The 24,316-nt window shown below is 39.1% G+C and overlaps 1 protein-coding gene across 10 annotated transcripts in view; it reads right to left on the bottom strand.

Moving 5' to 3' along the window:
* naaladl2 (N-acetylated alpha-linked acidic dipeptidase like 2) overlaps positions 1-24,316 on the bottom strand; it is a 1,006,049-nt gene that overhangs the window by 643,053 nt on the left and 338,680 nt on the right. The window contains exon 1 of one of the 10 annotated variants that reach the window (XM_087993581.1): positions 27-99. The exons of the other annotated variants lie outside the window; for them this stretch is intronic. The gene's annotated coding sequence lies outside the window, so the exon portion shown is untranslated. Of the gene's footprint in view, positions 1-26; positions 100-24,316 lie in introns of those variants that run through there. 10 annotated transcript variants of the gene reach the window in all.

The following is a 24,316-nucleotide window of genomic DNA, read 5'->3' on the forward strand; positions in this document are numbered from 1 at the left end:
TGGAACATGGAAAATTATCTATTTACCTCAATTGAAAGATGCTAGACAGAAGATTGAAATGTCCTCGAAAATGTGGTCTTCATGGGGACGAATGACTGTGCAGATGCAGGCACAACCCTCTGCTGCCCTTGTTAAATTGGAAATAGAACAAGGGATACTTTAATATTTTTTGTCCATTCTTTACCTAATCCCTAGAGGAAGGTCTGACCCTGTCTATTTGGTGGAATTTTAATCAGGATTTCTCTCTCACATTTCAATGTGATTTTTCTCTACACTGTAAAAGAAACATTATTTTGAAAAGAAAACTCTTTCCATAAAAGTGTTTTTTTCTTCAATAATGCATTTAAAATTACCACAGCTTAATTATTTTTAGATCAACTTGCTCATCACCCAAGGAAAGCAGCTGTACATTCTTTGATGTTGGCAATCCTTCATTGGTGCAGCACTATACCTCCTGAGCTGCTTTTACTTCCCTCATTTTTCCATCACAAACAAATCTCTATGGATCAATCCACTACTCATTGCTCAGGGAACTATCTGCATTACCATGGCAACCTATGCAATTCTGTACTTACGAGGTTACAGCAATTATTGTAGTTTTTCCTTCCTTTCCGAGCTATATTACTTCTGCCTACTTAGAATACATAAATAATTAAATTGTTGTATACTGGACTTGTAATTATGAATAAATGTTTTAACACACTAATTTTGAGTACAAAAAAATTGTAGAAAAAAATGCTATTGTATTATTTTAGCTACAGTTATAGAAAACAAGGATTGCTTGTATTTTCCTTATTAGTGGATGCATCTTATTTATTATTGCAAAAGCACTCATTTTATTATGTCAGGTTTAAATCTGTATTCCTCAAATAATGTTGGCATTTTCCACGAACTGACTTCAGGGTTTGAGATACTGAACAAGTCACTGAATAGCAAAATCCTTCACTCCCAACACCACATTTTCTGTCTGTTAAGAACATGCATAATTTTAACTTTATATTTCTGTATTTCTTTGTGTGTTAAGAAAGGGGACACATGGTGCATGTATGGAATAAGCTGCCAGAGGAAGTGGTGGAGGTTGGCACAATTACAACATCTAAAAGGCATCTGGGTGTGTCTACGAATAGGAAGGGTTTAGAGGAATATGGGCCAAGTACTGGCAAAAGGGGCTAGATTAGGTTGGGATATCTGGTCGGCATGGACGTGTTGGACCAAAGGGTCTGTTTCCATGCTGTACATCTCTATGACTCTATGACATGGTTTCAAAATGTGGATTCGGTGATACACAGAGAAGAGAACAGTGCCGAAGCACTGCCAGATAGTGACAACCTAAATGTGAATCTCTTTCGTAGGAAATCTGGCAAAACTGCTCGAATCTCTGTTTAGGCATTTTCACTAATGTTTAAGCAATAGAGAGATTAATATGCAGCAAGGCCTAAGAGTCTCAAGGAGAGATACCAGCTGAAGAAAAATAATTTCCAGTGAATCTAGTAGGAATCGGCTGAAAGACAGCTGGCTACAGCTGTGACTGCCTGTGGGAGAAGCGTTAATATACAGATCGTGGTGACTTTGCTGAAGTTTAGGTTTTTGCAAAGATATTGCTGAGATAAAATACTGTGTTGTGAATTTGCAATTAAGTTTTTCCAATGTTTTTGCCAGATTTAATATTGTTCTCATGTTTTTCCTTGTTTAATAAATACTTTGTTCTTTGTTTTAAAAAGCAGTCCTTCCAGGTGAGACAGAGGTTCGCCTGCCTCTCTTCCAACCTAGTTTACTGCATCAGGTGCTCCCAAAGTGGTCTTCTCTACTTCGGGGAGACCGAACATAAACTTCGGGAAAGGCTCGCCGAGCATCTCAGCCAGGCCCATAGGGGCTGACTGTACGTCACAGTCACCACCCATTTTAATTCCCCTTCCCACTCCCTTTCTGACATGATCATCCTTGGCCTCCTCTATTACCACAATGCACCAAACCGCAAATTGGAGGAACACCACCTTATCTTTCACCTGGACAGCCTACAGCCTACAAGACTCAACACTAAATAATATCCTTCCCTTCCCACGACTCCCTTCCCAGCCCCTCCCCCTCCCTTCCATTCCTCCCAGCCACCTACTAGATTAATTCCTCCCATTGACCAACCAGGTCGTGCCCTCTGCCCGTCTTCACCTATCCCCACTTCACTACCCTGCTCCCATCAGCCCTATTATCTGCAGCTCCCCCTACACCCACCTTCCTGAAGAAGCGTTACACCTGAAATGTCAACTTCTCCACCTCGTGACACTGCCTGGCTCTGTGTTTTTCCAACCTCCTGCTTGCCCACTTAAAAAGTATACTGGCAGTCTCTTGTGAATGCAGTCAGTAACTGACTTCCATGATTAATAAAGAAAAAATACAACATTTCAGGCTTCAATCTGAGCTCAATAGATATTATTAAGCCACAATTTGCTAGGTTAGCAAAATGAATTTAAATGAAATCAAATAAAACAAGAAAGAGAAAAGGACACATGAAGCCTGATGATGACTTAATGATGAGAAATGTTATTGGTCTTAATGTGTTTTGTGTTTTGGAGAAGAAATATGTATGTATTTAGATTGAGTATTGTCATGCAGCAGCAATGGACAGACTGTCTTAGTAACTCTGGAAAAGCTTAAAAGAGATCCAATGAACAGATGCAACGATATGGACAATGTATCAGTTAACAATTTTTGATTGTTGTAATATTATGACAATGCATATATAGGATGGTGGACATAAAGTGAGAGGAAGTGAAAACTGAGGTCAAAGTTTTTCTTAAAAGTAAGAAATAGGTCTTTTTCCAATGCGTAAACTGATCAAACCAACATGGTAGATGACGGATTTGTGATGTTTGCCAGTGGTCATCTGATCATTAATGCAGGCTGGATAGTGTTAGGAAGCTGAATGGTGTCAGAGTTTGAATGCATGGGTAGTTTGCATGGGAAAAGGGTATAAAGGAGGCTTGTTAGCTGGCTCAGGTAGGGATTGTTTAAAGATTTTCCACCAATAGACTTCAGGGTTTCACATACTGAAAATTTGGGACAGAGCAGGCTAATCATCTGTTCTGGTTTGATCTTTGTACAAGCCCACATAAATAGGTTCCCTTGTGATTGTAAGCATTGTACAATGCAGCATTTCTTTAGTGTATTTTAGTTTAATAGAGGACATTGAATATGTTCCATTTTAGAACTGCCTTGGGTTATTGATATCCAAGGAAACCCCAATGGATCGAGCAAAGTGGGAATAAAAGCCTACAAATGACTTGTACAGCATTAACATCAGCTGAGATCATGCCACAACCAACTCTTATATTAATTAAAATGAATCAGTATTAATTTGATATTGCTAGATTCATCAAATTCAAATTCAAAACTCATTTATTCCACTATTACATTTTATATCAATATCTTTATGGTTTTGCATCTAAACAACAAGTTTGCTTCATACTTACAACCTACCAACACACATAATTCATAGTTTTCTAACCACATTTACAACAAGATTTCCTTCTGCTTACAATGTTAGAAATTCCAAAGGTACAGACAATCCTTAAAATATCTGAATTAAAATTAAGTGGTTGCATACAACAACAATGGCTTGCATTTAGTGGTGAAAATGACAGCAAATATCAGCATGTATTCACCATCATATGTTCACTGAAACCAGAGTTGGAAGTGTGCAAACATTCAGAAATTTGTAAATTATTATGATGGATCAAATTTTCATTGACGAGGTGGGAGGTCCAGCCAGCAAACGTTCAGGATGTGCTGAGTTAGAGAAAGGCTCCCACTCAACATCTGTTATCTGTGTGGGGAGGATAGCGCATGATGGAGTCAGCTCCACTACTTCTGGAGGCTGGAGGCTGAAACTGAGCTGGATTGATAACCAGACAAGGAGACTAGAATGCCCACCTCACTTTACTGGAACACCAGTTCATTTTTAAAGATGGATATCAAATCTTCAACTCCAAACCCACCCAGCTATGTGCTCCCATGCCTTCTCATATTCTTTATGTCCCTCCATGGTCTCCCCATGAATCCTCAAATATATTTTATACTTTCATTAAGAAAACACATGAAAATATGAACCTGCTCAAGCAGCTAATCTGTTGAATAAATAAGCCTCAATTTCACTGACCACACCTAAGATAATCATTTAATAACTTTTGAAAACTGTAAAATATGAACACAGTCTCCAGCTGAGATAAGGAAATTTGTTGCTTTGAAACATAGCCAAGCATTCATAATGGACTCAATTGTGAAAATAATACGAGGAAATGTAACCCCAGAAAATATAAACAATGGTGCTATTAAACTGAAAAAAGCAGTTAGTCTTCTTTCTATTCTGCACCAGATGTCCTGTCAACCAGCAGTTCATGAGCAGAGGATCTAAGTGGATACAACTAAATGATTTTTTGTGTTCAATTTGAAAGGTGTCAGGGCATTTAAATAACTTCAGATCATTACAGCACTGGCCCAATATAAAGTGTACTCTGATACAATTTAAAAATTACGCAATGTAATGGTCAGCAAATCTTTGCAGGACAGAACCCTAAAATCAATCATAGCAGTGAAGGAACATCTCACTTACAATGTAGCATCCAATTACTGAAACTGAAGGAGCTTTTTTTTGTAGTATTGCAAAGCCAGCAATAAGAATTCTGGGAACAGGTGATTATTTTGCTTTGGGTTCTCACCTGTGAATGCGGATCCCCATAGTTCATGCCTCCTGAGAAACTGTGAAGTATATCTACCAACAGAAGGGATGTGACATCGTGAAAACATGTGGGAGGGTTCAAACTACCCACACTGCAATAGTGCTGGCAAGGCTGTAAGTGCTGCAATGAGTTTACACCTTTATCACGTGGCAAAAGAATTGTCAAAAATCGGAAAGAAAGAGGATTTTAATGTCTGGAATTGGATCATGCTTACTGTTAAAAGGCTCCTGAGTCGCCCATTTAGGCAAAAATCAGATCTCTGGATTCTATCCTAGATTAGATTCCCTACAGTGTGGAAACAGGCCCTTTGGCCCAACAAGTCCACGCCGAACCTCCGAAGAGCAACCCACCCTGACCCATACCCCTACATTTACCCCTGACTAATGCACCGAACACTACGGGTAATTTAGCATAGCCAATTGACATAACCTGCACATCTTTGGACTGTGGGAGGAAACCGGAGCACCTGGAGGAAACCGGAGAATGTGCAAACTCCACACAGACAGTTGCTCGAGGCGGAAATTGAACCTGGGTCCTTAGCACTGTGAGGCAGCAGTACTAACCACTGAGCCACCTTGCTGCCCTGTTTGGAGTGTGTGTTGTTGAGGAACTTTGAAATTTCAATTACTAAACTCTCAGTGATTTAACAAAAATTTATATTTTTACACCATTCATGTCAATGCAAGAAACTTGGAAAAAGTTACAATGCTTAATGGAGGTTCACTGGGTTTGTAATATTGTATTAAGCTCATGATTACCACTAAGCTCCTCAATGGCCCTAAAAAGCTGATTTTATACCTATAGAATTGTTTTTTTTCATTATAATAACAAATTCAACATATTTTTAACATTATTTCAACCCAGATGATAAAAGTTTTTTTTCTACTTAAACATGTAAATGAAGCATAATGTGTTTTAAAGCGACCTGGTTTGCTATCTGTGAGAATACTTCCATAACTGTAGTTTCCTGCCCATTGTGGATGGTAGTTGCTTCCATCTTTGCCCTTTCCCATCACACACAACAGCATGATGGGGTTCCCCTTGTCCTCACTTTTCATCCCACCAGCCTCTGCATTTAAATGATCATTCTCTGCCATTACAGGCAACCTCCCGCAGAACACTATCACCAAACACATCTTCCCCTCATTCCACCTGTCTGCACTTCACAATGACTGTTCCCTCTGGGACACTGTAGTCCATTTCTCAAACATCAGCAGCATTCTCCCGCCACCCCCCATGTAACCTCCTTCCCCCTGTTCACCATCCAAGAGCCTAAACAGTCTTTCCAAGTGAAGCAGCATTTCATCCCTACTTCCTCCAATCTGGTCTATTGCATTTCCTGCTCCCAATGTGACCTATTCTACATTGGAGAAATCAAATGCAGATTTGATAACCACTTTGCAGAACACCTCCAGTCCGTGCACAAGCATGAACCCAATCTTTCTGTAGCCTGTCATTTTAACACAGTTGCTGATTGCGTGCCCAATTGTCTATCTTCTGTTCCAATGCACCAGCAAATCATAACACAAACTGCAAGAACAATATCTCATCTTCAGACTAGGCACTTTACAATCTTCTGGACTTAATATTGACTTCAGCATCTTCAGATTGTGAACTCCCTCCCATACATTCTTTTTCCTTTGGCTTTACTTGTTGCATTCTCTATCACCATGTTCTTTCTCCCCTCCCCCCAACTCCAACGGGACTGTTCTTTCCTGTTTGGCAGTTAGACACACCATTGTTCTGCCATTCTCACATTCCGATCACTCAACTTAAGCACTATCAGCAATCCCAAGCACTCCAAACATCACCACCCCTCCCCTCCCCCCTCCCCCCCCCCCACACTATAGCATAAAAACAGCCCCCTCCACATTTCATGTCAGCTCTGAAGAGTTAACTGGATTGAAATGTTAGCTTGCTGTCTCTCCGTGAATACTGCCTGACCCACTGTAATTCCCAGAATTTTTTGTTTTCAGTTTAAAATGATTCTGATTACCATGCATGTTGATGTTACTGCTGATAGAGGATTTATGCATATCATTGTTCCAGATTTAAAGTACCATTGGTATCGGAAACGTCTGCACCACAAAGGCTGCTAGATCTTTGTGGTCAGCAGTTAAGTGCCATTGCTCCACTGCTGATTGTAAAATCCAGTCCAAACGTTGTATTATCAGCACAATTTAGGAAATTTATTCCAAGGTTGAACTCATCATATTTTAATAAGTAACAGATCCACATTACTCCTTATGTACAGAAAGGAATATCAAAGTGCGTTACACGACAGAGGAACAGAGTGGAGATGAAATAAAAAAAATGTACACTAATAGATAGTGAAGCTCACAGCAGTGTAGTTGAAGTAGACCAAGAGTTGAAAAGAAAATTAAAATTATTGAAGGCAAGGATTTAAGCCATGGAGGATATGTGGAATTTGAAGATGTGATGAGAACAGAGAACTGTGTACTTAAACATTCAATATTTAGCTCATTTGTAGGAATCAATGAATCAGACCAAAAATTCTTATTTATAAATTATATTTATAAATTATATTTATAAAACCATAAGGGGCATGGATAGGGTAAATAGACAAGGTCTTCTCCCCAGGGTAGGGGAGTCCAAGACTAGAGGGCATAGGTTTAAGGTGAGAGGGGAAAGATTAAAAGCAACCTAAGGGGGCAAAGTTTTCACACAAATGTGTGCTGCATGTATGGAATGAGCTGCCATAGGAAGTGGTAGAAACGAGTGCAATTACAACATTTAAAAGGCATCTGGATAGGTATATGAATGGGAAAGGTTTACAGGGATATGAGCCAAATACTGGCAAATAGGACTATATTTATCTAGAATATCTGGTCAGCGTGGACGGGTTGGACTGATGGGTCTGTTTCTGTGCTGTACATTTCTATGACTCTATGGCATGTCCTCACATATTTATCCTCAAATCTGGAAGACTGCAAACATTACACTAGACCATGACTTGGTCAAATTCCCCAGTCCAAAATGTGCTGATACATTTGAGTGATAGAACACCCATGAGGTGATGAGGGAGCAAACAAGAAGGCAATGTAAAATCAGAGGGATAACAATACTTCAGGGGATTAATGAGCAGAGAAATGAGGCATGTATAGTTCTGGTAATTGAGAAAGATATGTGATGCAGGTGCTAGATAGTCAATAACCAGTGAGCTGTAAAAACATTAAAATGTAAAGTGAGAATTAAGATTATAAATTGTCATGCTGACAAAACGGGGAAATACCTTGGTGGACTTTTACAAAATGGGTCTCCTGTAGGGTTATTTCAAACAAGCTGTTCAGCCATATTTTGACACACTTTTGGGAAGGAGAGACTTGAACAAGAGCCCTCTATCTCCTAGCATATGTTTATGAAAATAAAGTTTGTAAACACTGAATCCAAAATCAAAGTGGCTGTTAAACCACCACAACAATGGTATTGTCGTCATTGCCAAATTGCTCATTCAGTGCTTGTTTTTTAATGAAGACAGCACATTCCTTGGACTGAGCACTGTGTCTTCTGATACCAATTACAATGTGAAAGTTTAATTATACATAATTAGTCTTGATGATTTGCTTCGAAGGATTCTGATGGTTTCACGACTAATGTGGCACATAAACCCATAAGGTCCAAACTTCAAATAGACTGTATTGAGTAAGTTGACTTCAAGCAGAGTAGCAATCATGGCATATTACAAATGGTCACCAAGCCAAGCTGATAGTACCAGTTACTACCAACCTGCAACTACCTAAAGCCAATTCTTTAATATTAGTATGTTACCATGAATCACAAATTAAATTGTTAGAGTTCTATTCTGTTAGATTCCACGTTTTCTTGAATTGGATACGGATTTCTCTGACTAGCACAAGATGATCACAATTGTGACTCAGGACTTTATGGTAGAATCTAATCTATTTGGGCATAGTAACTCCTGCAGGAAATCACTACTGAAAATGCATTGCCCATAATATGGAATAGGCTCGTTCTTCCTATCAAGATTAACACACAAAGAATGATGTCACTTGGATTAGATCCCAGAATATGTTGGCAGCCTTGGAAGACTACCCTTGGAAGGTTGAGCAACTCAAGAGAAGGAGAGAGAAAACCGAAAGAAAGCAAAGGATCTTATTTCATTCATTTTACATTCCACTTTTTTTGGCCCTCTATCTTTTGTAATTGCATAATCTTAAGCCTTCAAATGTTTTCTGATCTTACTTATGGCTTTTGCTTTCATTGTCACTTCCTTATCAACCTGTACTGGTGTTGTGCAGTATTAAAACCTTTACAGTATGTTTTTGTTTTCTATTGGTATCCCAAATCTTCATAATACATATTTAACTTCAAGTATTTGGAATTTGTTATGAGAGAGGGTTGGAGAAATTGGTTGAAGAAACTGAAGTTATTCAAATTTCTGTGCTCATGAAGGTTAACTGACTATTAATTCATTTGAATGATTCAAATTCATTCGGAATTTTCAAGACTGAAATCCACAGATTTTGCTTTGCTAAGAAAATAAAGGAATATGGAGAAGAGAGCTTTGAAGAAACACATGGACATCACTGGCTGGCCATCCTTAGTTGCCCTTGAGAAGGTGGTGGTGAGCTGCTATCTTGAACCGCTGCAGGTAGATCCACAATGCATTTAGGGAGGGAAGTACAGGATTTTGACCCTGCGACACTGAAGGAATGGTGACATATTTCAAGTCGGCAGGCTTAGTGGCCTGGAGGGTTATTTGCAGAAAATAAAAAAGTCAGTTGCATATGCTGCACCCAACAACATTGTGAACTGGAACTCAGAAAAGGTTCATAAAGATAAACCCGGCTCAAATGAAGCAAGACAGATTGAGATATCGATGAAGAAAATTTGGCTGGGGAATTTACATAAGTTTCTCAAACGCAAGCAATATAAAATGAAACATATATTACAACGAACCCAATAAGATACCCATTTCCATAGCTATTATATACTGACACACCAAAGATCCTGAGACATCACCTTCCAAACTCACAACTATTTCCATTTAGAAGGAAAAGAGAAAGCACCTGCAAATAACCCTCCAGGCCACTAAGCCTGCCGACTTGAAATATGTCACCATTCCTTCAGTGTCGCAGGGTCAAAATCCTGTACTTCCCTCCCTAAAGGCATTGTGAATCTACCTGCAGTGGTTTAAGATAGCAGCTCATCACCACCTTCTCAAGGGCAACTAAGGATGGCCAGCCAGTGATGTCCATGTCCCACAAGTGAATTGAAAAAAATACAACCTAAGCCATTTTATGTTAGTAAATCTTTTGATTATGTCAGTGTCCTGGGTACAATTCATTCAATAATGATGCAGACAATTGGGGAATTTTAAGCATAAGTTGAGTTCAGTGCAACTCCAGTTTCTGAAATATTGTGTTAGCTTTAAAAATATGGAAGCACTGCATAGAGAATTAATCACAAAGTGGAATCTTTCACTGATGACATCCACTTACACATCTAAAGGAAGCTCCTAAAGTTAAATTGGCTCTTTTGAGTATAAGGACATTACCAACATGTATGATTTGAAAGACTGTTAATGAAAATAGAACAACTTTACGAAGGAGTTGACAGCTAGATCGTAATCTTGTAAGAACAGAGTGTAATATTTCTTGAAGTAATTTCAGTAATCGAAAACTGCATCTTCAATGGAATGATACCATATTTTATGTTGCCTTCAGATTCCAAAATATCAATGGTGAGGTTGTTTAATTTGAATCTGCACTTTTATTCAATAATTTACTTCATGTCTTAATGGACTCCAACCTGCACTCAAATTCATCTTTGAAATGAAGTCCTTTCCTTGATGTCCTAATTGAGAAATCAGCCAGGAGATTCTCAACTACTGTCTACAGCAAACCTACATCCATTAGTTAATGCATGTGCTAGTATTCCTACAGTTCTGTCCATAAAAACATAGGCCATATCCACAACCTATTAATTGGGAATCACACCATTCATTCATCATGCAAGCTTAATACTGACATAAGCAATATCAAAGCCATCCTATGGGATATTGTTTATACGAGATCATTTCTCACTGTATATCATACAAAATTGTGAACAGCCAATGGCTGCCACTAATAGGATGCTGGTATCAAGCCAAAACGTTGTGCTGCCTGTCATACAAAGGGGTATTTGAATTTCAGTGCCAGTGTGTAGGCTGTAAGTTCCAAAGAATAGTGCCAAGCAACATATGTCTTTGGCTGTTCGCAGTGAGCAAGATGCAGACCAAATGTAACCAGCCTGTGTTTGCAAAATTTGCATCAAGTTTAATATTAGATGTGATTATGTAACTGGACAACATTTGCCTTGTACCCCTGAGTGTGAAGAATTTACGAACAACCAATTTGGGATCATCAGTTGGGTTCACAGTGTGGCACACTTGTGTATACTGGACGCTACAAATATTAGTTTATACACTGTTCTGTACGGATAGAAAGAATTGTACAGAAAATAACATAAATGTTGTTTTTGTTTTATTTTGGTATTTCTTGTGAACTGTCCTGATGGGTTCAAAACTTAAATCTTCTATAAAACAACAATAATTTCAACTTTAGTGATTCACAGGTAGTTCATTACTCAATGACTCAAATTATCAAGAACAATTTTAAAGCAATTATCTTTGAAAAGTTATTACATTTTGAAAGATTGTGCAATTGGACTATGAAATGTTTTTCCATTCATCCTTATGAACATACCATTGTGTAAATACCCAGGAGAAAAATTATTTTTGAAGATAGGTGCAATTTGTATTTGTTTTGCTAAAACAGCATATATAATCAAAGCCACATTTCCCAGTCTTTACTCCTGCCTGCACCTTAACAGAATAGATGTTAGCAGTACATCACATCACAGTCAAAAATGTTCAATTTTTCTGATAATAATGTGCAAATCGAATTCATGTCTCATATTGTCTTGATTCAACAAATACCAATGAGTACTGAGTTCTGAAGAAGTCCTGTTGAATCCAAGACATGAACTGTGTTTCTCTTTCCACAGATCTGCTGGACCTCCAGCATTTTCTGTGTTTGCTTCAGATTTCTAGCATCTGCAATATTTTGATTTTATTAAATATCAACAGTACCATCAGTTACAGCTAACTTATGAGACATTTAGAAACAATTGGAGCTTTTTGACTGAGCAGGGATTCTTTACTGTTTCTACAAACTATATCAGCATTCCCTTTCGGGTAACTGGATGTTTTATAAAGAGACAAACCTATCATTAGCAGCAACAGATGGACAGTAGAAGAAATTATTCAATCAAAGGCTTGTTAGAAAATAGAATACATTTCCAAAAGTGGCTATTAAAGCTGATTAATCAGAGCAGAGGGGAGACTAGGTAATCACTTGAACAAAACTAAAATACTTCATTCAGATGATCCTTATTATGAAATTTGTATTTGCCGTTTTTTGACAGTTATAGTTCCCAAATAATTTCTTGCTTAGTTTATATTCTACGCACTACAGGAAATAAGCTTGAAATTGGGATGTTTCTTTAAAAAACAGGAACCATATTTCATCTTCCTCATCTATCATTTAGTCCCAGAGGGAAGAATTAAACTCAATAATACCAACAGCATATTCCGAGAGAAAAGTAGCACTACATTAAGACAATCTTCATACAAAGAATAGCAACTTCCATTGCCCTTTTGATCTCCACATTGCATTCTAGTTTGCCTAAAGCATTGCTACACAGGATCGAGGGATGATGTATCTATTTCCAATCTCTTACAGAATTACATTATCCATTCTAAAATATGATAGCTGTCTTACACAGAATAATGGCATGCTTTCCATTGCTGGGTCAATGCAGGACAATGGCATGCTTCTCATTGCTGGGTCAGCCAGGACCACCCTGCCCATTAGAATACTGGCCTGCTGTGATACCTAGTGCTAACAGACAATTCCATTATTCACTTGATGGCTTAATCCTCCATGTTACATTAAGCTCACAAATTGGTTGTGTGCAATACCCTTATATACTTCATGGGTTCAAGTGTCAAAACACTGAATATGCTATGGGCAATGAGGTGATTTTAATTTCTAACACCACACATGAAGCCATTGACTCAATGATCTTTCCAAAGAGAAGAGAAATTCAAATGTTGACTTTACCAGATATTGAGCAGTAGCCTCAGGTGTAAATGTATATTATCGATACTAAAATTTAAAATCATAAATCTCATTTTGCTGAAGAACTGCTCAATGCAAGGAGGCATTAGGTTTTAATTCACAACCTATGCTATGACTTCAGCCAGGTATGATTGATTTTAGCGCCTCTGAGCTGTTCATTCAGCAAGAATCCCCTGTGCTTTTCATTCAACCATAATTCAAAACATTCAAATAACTTTGTGATTTATTCTACTTTAGGGACAGTTGATAGGAGCTCAGTTGACAGCTGTCTTCCAATTATTCATACACATTTTAGGCTAATGAAGGGGAATCATCAAATGTTCCAGGAAAGATACATGCCATTAAACAATAAAAGTATATTCAATAACTTGCAAACTTTCTGCAGCATTATCAACATGAATAAATCCAATTTCTTCAAAAACTAACTAAAATGCAATCTAACATCTGGGCTAAAACAGAAATCTGTCATAACATTTGCTAGTAGTTTCTGGATTATGAGCAAACAGTTAAACAGTTTGAAATGACAGATGAGGTAGTTAACTATTAGCTCCAGCATGTAGGCTTTGATATTGGAGGTGTGTAAGTATAATGTGACAACATGCAAGCAGGGAGACCAGTAGCACGTGGAAAAACCTCAAATGCAGCACATCTGTTAGTGGTTTTCTAGCAATGTCAGTGAATTTTCACATGATTTCTTACTCAACCAGTGAGCACTCATTATGGCAGTGTGTATGACTCAATTTCAGATTAACTACTTAAAGGAGCATTGCAAAGATGGAGGCGGTGAAAAACAGGAAAAAAAACCAACTGTTACACTTTGAATGTTTACAGGGATTTGAATGACGAATCTGCACTTGATTTCACTCTGTCTCCCGAAACCTTACAATGCAGTCTATATGGGTCCACAGTGAAATACGCTTCTCTGTCAATTTGAGGAAGAAGCCAACAATGGAGCAAGGAAGACTGCTGGAGATTGAGAGTGGGAGGGAAGTTTCTGATGCTATGTTCCTGAACACAGTGCTGGAGCATTATAATGGCCTATTCACCAGAGAAAAGGATAATACAATGGCACATTCAGTTACCTCTTTATCTTCATGTCATGCTAATCTCCTCATTCTGCCTGCCCAAGCCTACTTCTGCACAGACTTTCTCACACAAACTTCACTTGTGGGCACACACATTTCTCTTTGACTTTACACTTCCACATAATCTCATCTATCTATCCACCGCTCACACTCACCCTCGTCTTCATTCAACATCATGTTTCCCATCAGTAACTTTGTAGCCACATTCAAGAAATGTTGTCCATCCATTTAAACGTTCCATTTAGGTCTCTTCCTTCCTTTCTTGAAGTAAAATAAACTGCGATCACATGCATAATGTTCATAAAACATTCTTATCATGGAAGTTCTAATTCATGTCTTCAATCTTCCACATTGGGCCATGACAGCAATAAAAGGAAAAGTGACATGGAAAAGGAGATTTAGCTCAATTTGTTTTCATTTCTCATCCATTCAGCCATTGCCTCAGTCGGTGTCTGATGTGACTCCCTCATGCCCCATTGCCAATCTGTTGTTGCGTAATAGTAGGTGGAACAGTTTTGTTGGGCCCTCATGGGTGTCAAACTTTCGAGAACATCAAACAAAAGTTCTCCAATCAAAACAAGGATCTGAGCAGTCAGGGGTCACCTCTACTAAATAAACTAGAATTGCACCATTTAGCAATAGCAGATATTGGAAGAGTAAAAGTTTTCAAATCAACAGAGAATGTCAAATGAGTGTGTTGCACAATATTGGATTTTTATTTATTGTTTACTTTATGAATCATAGAAACATAGATCATAGAATCGGTACAATGTGGAAACAGGTCATTCAGCGTAACAAATCCACACCGACCCTCTGAACAGCATTCCACTCATAGATGCACAGCATGGTCAACTCATTCATGCTGATCAGATATCCCAACCCAATCTAGTCACACCTTCCGGCCCATATCCCTCCAAACCCTTCCTATTCATATACCCTTTTAATTTTTGTAATTGTACCAGCCTGCACCACTTCCTCTGGCGGCTCATTCCATACACGTACCACCGTGTGTATGAAAAAGTTGCCCCTCAGATCTCTTTTATATCTTTCCTCTCTCACCTTAAACCTATGCCCTCTAGTTCTGGAGTTTGCCACCTCAGGGAAGAGACTTTATCCATTTACCCTATCGATGCCCCTCATGATTTTATAAACCTCCATATGGTCACCCCTCAGCCTTTGCTGCTCCAAGGAAAACAGCCCCAGCCTAGTCAGCCTCTCCCTGTAGCTCAAATCCTCCAACCCTGGCAACATCCTTGTAAATCTTTTCTGAAACCCTTCAAGTTTCACAACATCTTTCTGATTACACGCAATATTCCAATAGTGGCCTAACCAATGTCCTGTACAGCCACAACATGACCTCCCAACTCCTGTACTCAATACTCTGACCAATAAAGGAAAGCATATCAAACGCCTTCTTCACTATCCTGTCTACCTACAACTCGAAAGAAACTATGAACCTGCACTCCAAGATCTCTGTTCAGCAACACTCCCCAGGACCTTAACATTAAGTGTAGATGTCCTGTTCTGATTTGCTTTTCCAAAATACAGCACTTGACATTTATCTAAATTAAACTCCATCTGCCACTCCTCAGCCCATTGGCCCATCTGATCAAGGTCCCATTGTATTCTTCGCTGTCCACTACACCTCCAATTTTGGTGTCACCTGCAAACTTTCGAACTACACCTCCGATGTTCCCTTCCAAATCATTTACATAAATGATGAAAAGTAGTGGACCCAGCACGGATTCTTTCAGCATGCCACTGGTCACAGACCTCTAGTCTGAAAAGCAACCCTCCACCACCACCCTCTGTCTTCCACCTTCGAGCCAGTTCTGTATCCAAATGGCTAGTTCTCCCTGTATTCCATGAGATCTAACCTTGCTCACCAGTCTCCCATGAGGAACCATGTCGAATGCCTTACTGGTGTCCATACAGATCATGTCTACCACTCTGCCCTCATCAACCCTGTTTGTTACTTCTTCAAGAAATGCAATCAAATTTGTGAGACATGATTTCCCACGCACAAAGCCATGTTGACTATCCCTAATCAATCCTTGCCTTTCCAAATACATGTAGATCCTGTCCCTCAGGACTCCTTCCAACAACTTGCCCACCACCAAGACCCAGCTACTACCCTATCCCTGTAATCCTGCATTTCCCATAACTAATCCATGTCACCTGCACATCCCTGGACACAATGGGCAATTTAATATGGCCAATCCACCTAACCTGCACATCTCTAGACTGTGGGAAGAAATTGGAGAAAACAGAGAAAAACCCACGCAAACATGAGAAGAACGTGCAAACTGCACAAAGAAAGTCATGCAAGGATGGAATTGAACCCAGGTTCCTGGCGCTGTGAGGCAGCAGTGCTAACCACTGAGCCACCATACTGCCACCCCACCCAATTCTTGGGATGGGCCACTTAACTGGTTGGACATTTACATACTATCCTTTTCCTAGGAAGTTACCTTTCCAAGTGATCTTCAAAGTTCATCAAATATTTCGTGAGAACTCCACTGGAGACCTGCTGACACATCACTATTTTCAAATTCGTACAAGTTCCTCAATCTAACTCACATTAACGTAGTCAATTTATTTTAATGTATTTTAATTTCCTGTGAAGGAGGTAAGCATTAAATATGACATGCTACAACATACAACCAAAGTGCAAATGCCCATCCTGAAGAATTCGGTACAGATAAATTACTGCAAACCAGAACCAATAAAAACATTTTAAGCACCCTCACTGCAGAATGCATCAAACAAGCGCCCTAGTCATCTGAGTTTCTACGTGCATTTTTGACAGAACAGTAAGCAATGTGCACACTCAGTGGTATTTTACAATATTCTATGTTATGATCCCATGTTAGACATGAGATAAAATTGCCAGTAATTGCAGTGTGCCATGTTAAGTGCTTCAAGACAAATTATCTACTTGTAAGTGTGCTGTTACATTAAATATTTTGCTAAGAGCTGAGCAGTATAGTGAGTTAGCTGCTCCTTCAGTCAGCTAACAAGAAAACAAATATCCCTTGTCTATGCACAACTGTCTGCAGGCAGTTTCCAGCTAACCTTTACAAATATTTATGAATGGGATATGGGTGTCATTTTCTGGGTCAGCATTTATTACCCATCTCTAGATGCCCTTTAAAAAGTGATGGGAAGCTGCATCTTGAACCATCTACATGCTGTGGGTTGACCCACAATGCCGTTAGGGAGGGAATTCCAGGATTTTGACCCAGCAACAGTGAAGGATGGCGTCAGATTTCCAAATCAGGATGGTGAGTGGCTTGGTGTGGAACTTGCAGGTGGTGGTATTTCCATGATTCTACTGCCCTTGTTTCTTAAAGTGGAAGTCATCATGGGTTTGGAAGATGGTAACTAAGGACCCTTGGTGAATTTCTGCAGTGCATCTTGTAAATGGAACACACTGCTGCTACTACTGAGTGTCCATGGTGGATGGAGTGGATGTGGTACCAATTAAACAGTTTTGAGCTGCTGTCAGCTTTTTGACGTGTTGTTGGAGCTGCACTTATACAGGCAAGTGGTAAGTATTCCATCACATTCCTGACTTGTCCCTTGCAGATGATGAGCAGGCTTTATATGGTCAGGCCAAAAATTACTTGCTGCAGGACCACTAAATAAAACTTTAGCATAATTCTATACAAATTTAAATATAAATCAGAGGACATAAAATAATTTGCGGGTCTTCCTAAGTGCTTTTGGATGGAGAATCTCTCACCTTCCAGATCAAAATGTCTAGTGCTCCATCCATGCTGTGCAACTTCTATGTCACATCAAAATGGCTTTTACAATGACATCCAGCACCGGCTTTAAGTGGAACAGGCTGACTTTAAGAAAGCAAAGGCTAGGTTAAACACTTGCAATCTCTCAGAATTGTGTGACATGACTCAGTCACTTGGTACATGACTATATGTTCATTGTGAGCACTTAAATGAGGAGGTAGCACATAAAGGGTGTGGAAGTAGGTTATAATCAAACTTCATGATCCCCATTCCCTTTCTGAAGCAAAATCTATCCACCCATGCCAAGACTTGGGTCCAGTCAAAAGGATGCCAATTCTCAATTAATGTCAGCTATAATTTTTACCTTAAATAGCTGACCACAAGTAGCAATAGGCAAAAGTTAAACTGTAGTTATACTAATAACCATTTGGAAATGTCACCAAGTACCAGAGAGCATACTGTGAAGGTACAGAATGATTTGAAGTTTATTGTAATCCTCTGCCCATACAGGAATTATTGATGCTGACAATTAAATTTCAGATCGACTCTCTCCATATTTTTCCATTTAACCAGACATGTGCACATAAGTGTAAAAAATGTCAAACAGCTGCCAAACATGTTTTAAGGGAAACACTCACACTTCATTTCACAGGATCAATGAAAGTTAACTCCACGGAAAAATTGTAATTACACACAATGGTATTTATCCTAAAATCATATTATTTCATGCAGTTATATTTCAAATAAGAGGTCTGTTATTAATTTTATTACAAGGAAGAAATGTTCCTACTTTACTAAAAAAAACTATACATATGCTTCAGCCACTCATTTTGTTTGATTGTTTAAAATATAAATTACACTCACTAACAGATAATGTGATAATAAATTCTTTCAGGTCTAAATTAAACACAAAATAGAATTAAACCATTTTAACAACTATTAATAATCTTTAAACTTACTTTTTTGATCTTCATTTTATGAATTAACAGTTCTTAAATTTAAATAATATTCCATAAATATAATCATTGAAGTAAGAAGTGTCTCATGTGTGAAAAATGCAAAGACCAGACTGAATCACAGACAAAGAGAAAGCTAATGTTGTTGGAATGACATGGAAGATGCTTTTCATAAAAACCTTTTTGGTGGAAACAGAGGCTCTTAAAAGGCATGAATTCCATCAAGAATCATAGGTTTGCTTGTAAGCGACAAGGCATAAAAGTTATCTGCAAGACTTCTTGTGCTCCGCCAAATTCAATACATTCAAAGTAACATGAAACCTACTAAAGTAACAAATATTTTATAAAGTATTGTTCCCACCTGTCTTGAGAGTATGTGTAAATGGAAATGTCAAAAAAGTACTTTATTACAATGTCTAGGTCCATTTCTAGTCAGAAAATATTTCACATCTAATCATTTCTGAACTCACAACAAACTATACACAGACTGTAGTGTCTTGACAAATTAATTATGAATAGCACCCAATATTACTTCTCAATTTTATTTTAAAATGTCACTCAATTCAATTACAGAATTATTATAAAACTCTTGCCCAAAAAAAAAATCTAATGATGCATCAGGAGATTTTCAAAAGCTGGCATCCACTTCAAATCCACTGACAGTCATAAAGCAACATACAAAAATGTTCAAACCCTTGCACTTACTAGCACATTGAACAGAAACATCAGCTCCCACAATCAATAATGGAAATAGCCCTAACCATTGGTCCACAGAACATACCCAACATTTGTGACTATCTTTACTATTCCTTCTTCTTTCTAATGTCACTAGCCTTTGACATGGCTGATCATTCTATCCACCTTTCATAGTTTTCTTCTCGCTCAATGGGTTTGTTCTCATTTCTCTGTTGCTAGATGTTTTCATACAGTACTAAACCTTTATTTAAAAACAACAACATTAAAACTCAAATGAAGCACTGTGACCAATTCTCATCACCAAGAAGAGTGGCAGAGCAAAGTGTGCAGAGGACTGTGAAACTTTGCAGAGGAACATTGACACTAAGTGAGTGGGCAAAGGTCTGGCAGATGGAATATAATGTCAATAAATGTGAATGCATCCATTTGCGTAGGAGTAACAGTGAAAAGGATTATTACCTGAATGGTAAAAAGTTGCAGCATGCTGCTATGCAGAGGGACTTGGGTGATCTTGTGCATGAATCACAGGGTTGGTGTGCAGGTACCACAGGTAATTAGGAAGGCAAATGGAATTTTGTCCTTCGCTGCTAAAGAGATTGAGTTTAAAAGCAGGGAGGTTATGTTGCAGCTGTACAGGGTGCTGAGTGCAGTTTTGGTCTCCTTACTTGAGAAAGGATGTACTGGCACTAGACCAGGTGCAGAGGAAGTTCACTGGGTTAATTTCGGAGTTGAGGGGGTTGCTTTATCAGGACAGACTGAATAGATGGGGACTATATTCATTGGAATTTAAAAGAATGAGGGGGGAATCTAATAGAAACATATAAAATTGTGAAGGGAAGAGATAAGATAAAAGAAGATGTTTCCACTAACAGATGAAACTAGGACAAAATGACATGGACTCAAAATTACAGGGAGCAGATTTAAGACTGAACTGAGAAGGAAATTCTTCACACACAGTTGTAAATCTATGGAATTCCCTGTCCAGTGAAGTAGTTGATGCTACTTCAGTACACATTTTTAAAGCGAAGATAGTTTTTGTTTTGAACAATAAAGGAAGAAAGGGTTATGGTGAGAGAACGGGTAAGTGGAGCTCAGCCCACGAAAAGGTCAGCCATGATCTTATTGATTGGCAGAGCAGGCTTAAAGGGTCAGATGGCCTACTCTTGCTCGTAATACTTATGTTCTAGATACTACACTGTAAAAACAAAAGTCAACATCATGGAAAAGGACTTGCTCGAATGATACAAGGGAAGGAAGACTTTAATTAAGAAGAGAAATTACTGAAATTAATGCTGATTCCAGTGAAGTTTGAGGACAGATTTAATGTGATGTTCAAATTATAATGGATTTCATTAGAATAAATAAGGACAAGTCATTTCCAATGATAGTAGAGATGCAACCTAGTGAACAGAGATTTAAAAGTATTTTGCAAAAGAAATACAGGCTAAATGATTTGTTTTAATGCTGTAATAATTTAGAATACATTACCTGAAAGGATATTAGAAGTAAACACAATAATACATTTCAAAAGGGGTTTGGATGAATATTCGAAGTAGGAAAATGTGCAGGGGAAATATCCAGAATGTGGAACTAATTGGACAGTTCTTTTAAAGAGCAGGATAAGACATGCTGAGGTAAGTAGCTTCCTTTGAGTGTTATGTCACTTAACATTTCAGCACTGGGGGCTGTTTGTGGTGAAGGAAGCTTCTTTGTTTACCTTTCAAGTTTGTGTTGTGAATAATTCGAAGACCTCTAAGAGGCTAGGACTGTTCTTATAAAGCAGAGAGTGTTATGGCAAAATTTATTGAAGGTACTCAAGATTCTGCAAGATCCTAATTGGAGAAAAAAGGAGGAAGTGTTTTGCTGGCAGGCAGATTAGTAATCTAAAGATACATGCTTAAGACTGAAGTGGAGATGAGCTTTTTTTGCAGTAAAATATCACACTATGGAATACGCAGTCTGAAAAAGGTGGTGAAAGCAGGTTTAATGCTAACATTCAAAAGGGAATTGGATATATACTTGAAAAAGGGAAAACATGACAGGATTAAATGGACCGAGTGGTGGAGCATGACTAACCTGTTCAAGTTTCAAACAGATAGCACAGGAACGAGAAGCCAAATGCCTTCCTTCTAAGTCACAGATAAGCTTAACATCTTTTTTAAGTCTTCATTACTGCAGGATTAGCTGATCTCAGGCAGGATGGCACTAGGTGGAGTTCAATTAACTTCAACGCCCAAGGATTAGTTATGATATAACTGACATCTTTAAATTTAAACTTTAAAATTGTTTGAACTGAATTTTGAACTCTGAAATAGATAGATTACTGCTTAAAATATTTATCAAGCGTATGGTTCTAAGGTGAGCATTTGGAGTTGAAGTACATCTGCAGCAAGTGTTGGTTGCTGGAAGAACTCCGGATCAGAGTTGATGATCTGGAATCTGAGCTTCAAACACTGCGGCACATCCGGGAGGGGGAGAGTTACCTGGACACTTTGTTTCAGGAGGCAGTCACACCTGGGAGATTAAGTAATTCACATCCAGTTAGTGATCAGGGACATCAGAGTGTGACTGTAAGTGAGGCAGGTAGGGGGAACCTGAGTTCAGGAGTGCAGGAGCCTCAGCCCTTGACCTTGTCCAACAGGTATGAGATTCTTGCTCCCTGTACAGATGAGGAAAAGGGCTCTGGACAGGATGAGCCAGCTGACCACGGCACCATGGTGCAGAAGGCCATTCATGGGGGGGGGGGGAGCAAAAAGACAAGTAGTTGTTATAGGGGATTCTATAATTAGGGGGACAGATAGTATCCTTTGCAAGCCGGATCGGGAGTCTCGCATGGTGTGTTGCCTACCCGGTGCCAGGGTTCGGGACATCTCTGACCGGCTTGAAAGGATATTGGAGCGGGAGGGGGAGGATCCAGTTGTTGTGGTCCACATTGGGACTAACAACATAGGGCAAAGCTAGGATGGAGGACCTGTTTGGGGATTATCGAGCACTAGGAAGGAAATTGAAGTACAGGTCCTCAAGGGTCATAATCTCCGGATTACTGCCCGAGCCACGTGCCAATTGGCATAGGGATAAGAAAATTAGGGAAGTAAACACATGGCTAAGGGATTGGTGTGGAAAAGAGGGATTCCACTTTATGGGGCATTGGCATCAGTTTTGGAACTGGGGGGATCTGTACCGTTGGGACGGTCTCCACCTGAACAGAGCAGGAACCAATGTTCTAGCGAAGAGGATAAATAGGGTGGTCAGTAGGACTTTAAACTTCTGAATTGGGGAGAAGGGAAAGTGAAAGTGACAGGGAGTATGGAGTTAAATGGAAAGATAAGCGGCAGGATAGCATATGTGCAGGCAGATTTAAACTTGAGACAGACTGGGAATGCAGCAAAAAGGAAGGATAACTTAGGACATCTTATGACTTCCAATATCTCTAATGATAAGAAAGTTAATATTAAGGCACTTTACCTGAATGCTCGTAGCATTCATAACAAAGCAGACGAACTAATGGCACAGATCATCGTGAATGATTATGATGTGGTAGGCATCACAGAGACACGGTTACAGAGGGGTCAGGACTGGCAGTTAAACATCCAAGGGTTTTCAACTTATCGAAAAGACAGGGAGGTGGGTAGAGGGGGCGGGGTTGCCTTGTTAGTTAAGAACAAAATTAAATCTATGGTGCTGAATGACATAGCGTCGGATGATGTGGAGTCTGTGTGGGTGGAATTGAGGAACCACAAAGGCAAAAAAACCATAGTGGGAGTTATGTACAGACTTCCTAACAGTGGTCAGGACCAGGGGTACAACATGTACTGGGAAATAGATAGGGCATGTCAGAAAGGCAAGGTCACGGTGATCACGAGACTTCAATATGCAGGTGGACTGGGTAAATAATGTTGTCAGTGGATCCAAAGAAAGAGAATTCATGGAATGCTTACAGGATGGCTTTTTGGAACAGCTTGTCATGGAGCCCACAAAAGAGCAGGCTATTCTGGACCTAGTGTTATGTAATGAACCAGACTTTGTAAAAAAATCTTAAAGTAAGGGAACACTTAGGAAGCAGCGATCATAATATGGTAGAGTTCAATCTGCAGTTTGAAAGAGAGAAGGCAAAATCGGATGTAATGGTGTTACAGTTAAATAAAGGAATTATGAGGGCATGAGAGAGGAACTGACGAAAATAGACTGGAAGCAGAGCCTAGCAGGGAAGACAGTAGAGCAAAAATGGCAGGGGTTTGTGGGTATAATTGAGGATACTGTACAGAGGTTCATCCCCAAGAAGAGAAAGATTATCCGGGGAGGGATTAGACAGCCATGGCTGACAAAGGAAGTCAGGAAATCTATCAAAGAAAAAGAGAGATCCTATAAAGTGGCCAAGAGCACTGGGAAATCAGAAGATTGGGAAGGCTACAAAAACAAACAGAGGATAACAAAGAGAGAAATAAGGAAGGAGAGGATGAAATATGAAGGTAGGCTAGCCAGTAATATTAGAAATTATAGTAAAAGTTTCTTTCAGTACATAAGAAATAAACGACAGGCAAGAGTAGACATTGGGCCACTTCAAACTGATGCTGGAAGCCTAGTGATGGGAGATAAGGAAATAGCAGGAGAACTTAATAAGTACTTTGCGTCAGTCTTCACAGTGGAAGACATGAATAATATCCCAACAATTAAAGGGAGTCAGGGGGCTGAGTTGAGTATGGTTGCCATTACAAAAGAGAAAGTGCTAGAAAAGCTGAAAGATCTTAAAATTGATACATCTCCTGGCCCCGATGGGCGACATCCTAGAGTTCTGAGGGAGGTGGCTGAGAAAATAGCGGAGGCGTTGGTTGAGATATTTCAAAAGTCACTGGAATCAGGGAAAGTCCCGGATGATTGGAAGATCGCTGTTGTAACCCCCTTGTTCAAGAAAGGATCAAGGCAAAAGATGGA

This window comes from Chiloscyllium plagiosum, unplaced genomic scaffold (genome assembly GCF_037043375.1).
Source record: "Chiloscyllium plagiosum isolate Xiang-an unplaced genomic scaffold, Cpla_swu_hap1 HiC_scaffold_13, whole genome shotgun sequence".
NCBI classification, from domain to species: Eukaryota; Metazoa; Chordata; class Chondrichthyes; order Orectolobiformes; family Hemiscylliidae; genus Chiloscyllium; species Chiloscyllium plagiosum.